We start from the raw sequence: 6492 nt of genomic DNA on the forward strand, positions 1-6492 counted from the left end.
TTGCTCACATTCTTTCAGCATTATGCATGTAACTTAATTGTTTTAGAGCGTGTTGCTATTGTAACAGCCCAGAGAAGAACCAAAAAGGCACATGTTTTTATGCATGACTAGATTTTTAGTCCCAAAAATGTAGTTTTGTGTTTACCACTGCAACTGTCGCACCTCTCTATTTGAATTTACTATGGACTGCATGTGGTGTCTCTTTGCCCCTTTGAAAGCAGTTTTTATGTAAAGAAAGCCCTAGTTTGCAGAGAATGAGAGCTTATTGGAAACTAAAGGTTCGTTGTGTTAAGTGCAATTAATACACGTTCTTGTGCTTTATGAAAATGTACACCGAGATCTGGCCAGTGCTGCACAGATTGATACGTTAGCCCCTTGCTTTTTTTCCTTCCGGATAACCTTGTAACATATTGAAACCTTTTAAGGATTCCAGGAATGCATTATTCCACAAAAAAACAGTAGACCAATATATAGTGTGTTTAAAATAGCATTTCTGGGCAAATTCAAACGCTTGTGGTTCTAGGACTCACATCTGTTTCAGTTTTTCCTCAGTTGTATATTGACCAGTGTTCTTTATTGCAAAAACATATACTTGATTTAACAGTGTCAGCATATTTTTTCTTCTCATCCTGGAGTGCATTCAAGATCTTCCCAATACAGGAAAATTAACAAAAAAAATTTATATATAGTCAGTGGCAAATAGCCGTGTTCAAAATAGTCATTATGGGCTCAAGTAAAAAGGAGACTCTTAAGTTTAAGTCCAGTTTTTCTGCTCAGTTTTTTGAGCTATTGACCTCCTGAGACTGGCACTATATGTTTTAGTAGCCTACCCAAACTCTTTTCTTATATGATTTTGCCAATACCAATTTTCAATTTGTTTTTACACAACATTATTCAAGCCACTGGAATTATCAAATATGATGCTATAGCAGTATAAGTGCTCCAAATAAGACTGGTAGTAGCTGACTCCAAGGGATCATTAGCAAAAACAGTCCCCAAAGACTAAGTAGTCCATAATATAAATATATAGACAGATAGACAGAAAAGGTAGTTCTAACTTGAAGCATATATTTAATGCAAATAAGCACCCAGGCACAGGTCTAAAATACTGCATTATCACTGTAAAGTATACTTTTAAAATATTTATTTTTTTTAAAGAAGTATTTTCTAGTGTCCCCTCTCTATGGAATGGTGAAAACAAGATGCTGTGTTTTGAAAGTAAGATGATGAAATGAATTTTTATTTCAGGAAACATTTAGAAACATAGGAATTAAAACTTAGAAAAGGGATCTTCTAATTTACCTGTTCACACAAACTTTACACTTAAATCTGATAATTGGATAATATTTTATTTTAGTGAAATATCTTGTTAGCCAATTTTAAAAAATGGATGTAGAATGATTAAAAGTTGTTATGATTTTTTAAAAATATGTATCAGTTTGAATCTAGAAGATTTAATTAAAATGCTGTCTCAATATTTCAAAAGCAAAACAGGAATGGAGGAAAATTGCATCTTAGACCATTTTTATATGCAGTGTACAATTTGCTGGGCTAGAAATGAGATAAAGATTATTTATTTTTGTTCATATCTTGTACTTTTCTATTAAAATCATTTTATGAAATCCAGTGCAGTCGTGTGTGTGTGTTTAGCAGAGAGAGAGCGTTCATCAAAATTTGATGCAGGCATGGATGATGGCTTAGGGCATCCAGAAGAAACATTAACATTTCAGGCATGTAGGTGATATTGTGGATGAATCTCAGAAATTTATTTTGTCCTTTAGTACTCATTTTTCTTTTGCTGGTTGTGCCTATTACTATTTTTTCCAGTTTTTATTTGCTATGTTGCTGCTAGTATGTCAGAGCTGTACCTGGAGTTTGTTCTTCATTGTAGGCATTTAGCACAGTGAGATGGGATTACTGTAAAATTCCAGGGCAAGGGAAGAAAAATAGAATGATTTGAGGAGAGAAATGAGACGATGTTCGTGATGAAGAACAGACCGGATCACCTGTAATATTCTGCCGTTTACTTTCTTTTATCTTGCAATGGTTGCTACTGAGGTCGTTAGATCAGAGTTTCTCAACCTTGACACTATTGACATTTTGGGTGGGATAATTCTTTGTTGTAAGGATTTGTCCTGTATGATGTTTTGCAGCATCCCTTGCCTCTGCCCAGTAAATGCCAATAGCATTCTTCTATTTGTGACAACCAAAAACATCTCCAGACGTTGCTGAAGGTGCCCTGGAGAGCAAAATCATCCCCAGTTGAAAACCACAGCTTTAGATGGAGGAACAGAGGTTCTGAGCACTGAGGCTGACTGCAGTGAGGGACTGTTACTTGCCTAGGTTGACTCATAAGCAAGAGAAGTTGCTTGGAGATGCCACGGCTTCTGCAGGGCAGCCTGGCTTAGCAGTTAAGAACACAGGCTCTGGAGCCAAACTGCCTGGGTTCAAATCCCGGTACTGCCACTTGCTGTGTCACTTTGGGAAAATTGCATAACCTCTCTCTGTCTCTGAGCCCTTTGTCTTTAAAATGGAAGAGACTATTACTACCTACCTCCGAGGGTTGAAGATGAGATGTTAGTTAACACTTATGAGGTGCTTAGAGCCGGTTCTACTATGTAGCAAGAGCTCAATAAATGTTAGCTAGGAGAGAAAGGGTATAAGGAAAGGGACAGTAGAATAAGTCTGAGGGCTAAACCAAGACAGTGTGGGGACAGCTGTCTAACACCCCTAACACTGTTGCCTTAATGCTGGGAAGGCACCCTTAGTGTTTTGGGGAGGTTGCAAACATCATGGCAGCTGTCTTCATCATGCTTGCAGGTGTATTCCGTTTGACATAGCATTAAGAAAAAATACTCAAATTAGTTGCCAGCATTTATTTATCTGGGGGGCAGCTGGCCAGTACGGGGATCCAGACCCTTACCCCAGGTGTTGTCAACAGTGTGTTCTAACCAACTGAGCTAACTGGCTAACCCCAGTTGCCAGCATTTAAAAGATAAGTATTTTCACATTAATATTGGGATTTCTGGCTTAGAAAATGGGAAGGGCTGACCACCTGGGTACATATGTCACAGATTTCATGTAGTAATAATCAGCTGAATCCAAGCGGTTGCTGCTTCCTTTTAGACAAGACTGAGCATGTCCAATTAGCTACTCATTTATGTCACTTCACTGGCCCCTGCAGGCTTTTGCATTGGTGGTGGTTTTTAAAAGTGTTTTTTTTTTTTTTCTATGTCAAGGTTTCTCAACCTCACTGCTATTGACATTTTGGGCCACATAATTCTTTGTTGTGGGGACTGTCCTGTGCATTGTAGGATGTTTAGCAGCAGCCCTAGCCTCTACCCACCAGATGCCAAAAGCACCCTCCCATTTGTGACAACCAAAAATGTCTCCAGACATTTCTAAATGTCCTCTGGGGGGCAAAATCACCCTGGGTGAAAACCATTGGTATAAACCGAAAAGGTCTGTATTTATAAGCTAGCCAATGAGGTTAAAACAAAGAAATAAAACAAGCAAACAAAAAGGATTAGTCTCTTGATGTAAAGAAATGCCTGGCATATCACGGGAACTCAATAAATATTTAGTGAGTGAATGAAAAACACATCCGTTCCTATGTTTCAGCCCTGCCACTCTCCTGCAGTGTGACCTTGAGCAGATTCTTGAGTCTCTGATCTTAGTGTCCTCAGCTGGAACACGGGGTCAAAAACGGTTGCTCAGTTAGGCTCGATATTTAAATTACATGATATAACCTGCAAAAGGCCGCCTCCAAAGCCTAACAACAGCAGCAACTTAATAGGAGGTAGAATTCGTTTTAAAAACAAAGAAAATAAATTATCAGGGAAATTTGTCTAGCCAGCCTGCTCCTACATAGATAAATGAACATGAGTTCTTTGATACTCCTTATCAAGCTGCAATTTCTAAAGAGCATTCCATCACTCACAGGCCCAGGAAATCAACAGGAAGTGTTTTGTGGCCAAACAAGTTTAGCAAATGACAAATGACGGACCATTGCCCCACTGAGAGGTGTAAGATGTTCATTAGCATATCGGTAGTGCTAAAATCGAAGAGCGGCAGGAAAGACGTCTGCTGTTTTACTCTGAGTTTGCTGAATGTTTTGGACTTCTGTTTGGTGAATGCCTGTTACCATTGTCTGGGCCAGTTCGGAAGTGCTAGTGTGGGGCGCCCCTCTCTCTGGCAGGGTTTGTGGGCAGGTGTGCTCTTGTGGTCAAGTGCTGAGTGGCTTGACCTTTGTGGCTGCACAGTGAGGGAGTGCTGTCTGGTGACATGTCTAAAGAGCTGGCATCTGGTCCTCTTGCTCTTGGAGGGGCTGGCCCTGAGTGATGGTTAATCCACTCTGCAGCCTGGGTGATTGGGATGGAGAAGAATGTGCTCTGGGAGGCGACGAGGGGAGTCCTGAGTCAAAACTAGACCAAAAGATGGGGAAGAGGAAGGAAGAGGGGGGACAGAAAGAGGGAGCGGGAGGTGGAAAATGCAGAGGAGGCAAATGAAGGAATGAGAAGCTCCGGCTGTCCTCTGACTATCACCTTCAGACGAATCTCATTTTACTGGTTCCAAAAATAAAAGTGATGTAGAAAGTTAGTATCTGATAAGCATTTACTCTGTGCCGGGCCCTTGCTAAGGGTTCTACTTTCATACCATTTAAGTAAGATTCCCAAGAGTCCTCTGAGGTAGTTCTGTAGATGAAGAAATGGAAGCTTAGAGAGCTCAAGTCTGACCCGAGAGCTCCTTTGTCCACCAGAAATGCAAACTCTCCCTCACCCATGTGGCGCTGATACAGGAGAAAAGCTGCCGAACCCAAGACCACACTCCCCAGGCTCGCTTGTATCCAGGTCCTGCTGACGACTGCTCCCACCATGGAAGGTGAATGCCAGATGTGTGTAGACCTTGGAGCCCGGGTATTGAGAAGCCGGCATGAGTTCTCCACTGCATATTTCCCTTCCAGCAGCTGGGAGCAGAGGACTCTTACGGGTTGATGGAGCCAAACATGGAGGAAACTTGGGTCCTTGACTCACCACATGCAGGAAAGCCAAGCGCCAACCAGAAACTCTTTCACACAACCAGAAACTGTTGTGTGACTGTGCTGTCAACTTCTATTGTGTTAAGTCACTAACATTTTGGGGTTTGATACAGCAATTAGTAAGTCTACCCAACAAATCGCCTCTCCTGGTACTTCTCAAGGCTGTCACTGAGTCCCCTAGCCAAAAAATTCATAGACCGGGAAGATCCTTTGTATGCCACCCTCTTACCACCAGGGGACAGACCCTGAGAAGCATGGCATTTCACCTGGAGAACTCCATCTGCCGGGATCTCAGACATCTGCTGACTGGTCCATGCTCATTACAAAGAAGGCTCTTCCTTCCATCAATGGGGGAACCTCCCAGCCATCCAGGACAATGGGGTTCGTTCAGTCAAGGCAGGCCCTTGTCCTGATTCTGACATAACTTGTTTGGGATGTGGGGCAAGATTTTTGCCCTCTCCAAGCCTCTGATTTTCTTTTTGTTATTGTCATTTTTTTTTCTCTCTAAGGACCCATTTCACTCATTTATCGATTTATCGTTTACATATCCTTCATAGTAGGAAGGGGTATTGAATGGACACCAACTATGTGCTGGACACGGACTTAGGTGATGGTGCTACAAAGGTGAGCAAAGTAAACCCTGTCCCTCTCCTCCCAGAGCAAACATTCTAGTAACAGCAGCATAACGGCGGGGCATCAGGGAAGGATGGATGTCATGGGGGCCAGGGAGGAGAGACGAACCCAGATGGGGAATCCAGAATGCACCCCAGAGAAAGGGACATTTTAGCTGAGCTATTAAAGGCAAGTAGGGGTTATCCAGGTTAAGTCAGGGAAGAGTGGGTAAGAGCACTCAGGAAAGAGAATGCAGCTTGTGCAAAGGCCCAGAGGCAGGAGACCATGTGGGCCATCCCAGGAGCTGTGAGTCTGGAGGTGCACTGCAGTGTGAAGCTGAAGGGTGGTGGGAGATGAGCTCAGGCTGCAGTCAGGCAGGCCTGTGATAGGAGCACAGACTTCCTGCTGAGGACAACATTATAGGGAGCCATGGAAAAGAAGCATTCAGCAGGCCTGGGGCATGTTCAGGACTGACCTCCAAAGACCCCGTGGAGATACCTTTGTCTCCTTGATCCCTTAGTTCTTGGACCCTCACTTTGGCCATGGAACGCTGAGGCCCCCATGGTCTTGGGGACATTTTGGTGTTGCATCCACTTGGCCCAACCCCCCACAATCCTGGGCTTCCAGCCAAACTGAGGGTGGCCTAATGTTGTAATTATGACAATGCCAGCCAGATGTTCGCCCCCCACTGATTCACCAGCATGACTCCTGTAAGTTCTACCTCACTCTTGTCCCCAAGCTGCCCACCCCCCACCCGCTGAAGGGCTTGCCTCATGCCCCTTGCCTCAGAGGCCCCAACCAGAGCCACTCATAGCAATGGTGACCTCCTTGATGCTGATGCT

This window comes from Galeopterus variegatus, unplaced genomic scaffold (genome assembly GCF_000696425.1).
Source record: "Galeopterus variegatus unplaced genomic scaffold, G_variegatus-3.0.2 Scaffold2250, whole genome shotgun sequence".
Lineage (NCBI taxonomy): Eukaryota > Metazoa > Chordata > Mammalia > Dermoptera > Cynocephalidae > Galeopterus > Galeopterus variegatus.